Source organism: Belonocnema kinseyi, chromosome 1 (assembly GCF_010883055.1).
Source record: "Belonocnema kinseyi isolate 2016_QV_RU_SX_M_011 chromosome 1, B_treatae_v1, whole genome shotgun sequence".
Taxonomy (NCBI): Eukaryota; Metazoa; Arthropoda; class Insecta; order Hymenoptera; family Cynipidae; genus Belonocnema; species Belonocnema kinseyi.
Window position 1 is genome coordinate 124,642,287 of NC_046657.1, and position 769 is coordinate 124,643,055.

Here is a 769-nt window from a genome sequence, read left to right on the forward strand (position 1 = left end):
AAAAGCATTTTGTAAAACTGACTCCTGAAGAAATTGATCTTTTAGGTGTGTATCATACTATATCACCTGCCAATAGGAATAATAAATCTTCTGCTATCTACGGAGAAAATCCTGCCCAAGCAGGACCCTCACGAGCAAACCGAGAAATGGACACGAGACTCCGAAAAGTGAAAGTTGAGGCCAGGCTTGAATCAGATATACAATCAGAAATGGACGGCAAAAACGAAGAAGCACACTTGGAAGAACTCCATCAAGCAAACCTTCAAGCCAGCCTTCAATCACATATACAATCTCGTCAGTCTGACGGCAGTGATGCAGCAAGCGTTCGAGCAATCCAAATCGCTTACCGTCATGCATACGACACAGCACTTAAGAATGATTTTAAAACAAAGAGAAACGAATAATACAATTAAAAAGTTAAGTTTAAAATAAAAAAAGTTTCCAAACTGACAAATTTTTCAACTATTTGTGCTAATTTTACAAGCACCCTTCCGCCTCTGAAGCATCCTATAAATGTTCGTTCTCATAGAGAAAGGATTTTCATTCATAAATTAAAAAGATGTAGGCTCTTGAAATGCTTTTAAGCCTCGGTTTCTGTCTCGCTGAAAATCTTATAGCATCAAAGAAATTATTAAAAGATCATCGCATGCTTTCTATTATGATGAACAACTTTATATGTAACATACAATAGTTTACAACGTTTTAAATTGAAATGAATGTAATTTTATTCTGTTACTGTTTGAATTCATATCAAAATGAAATCTCCTCC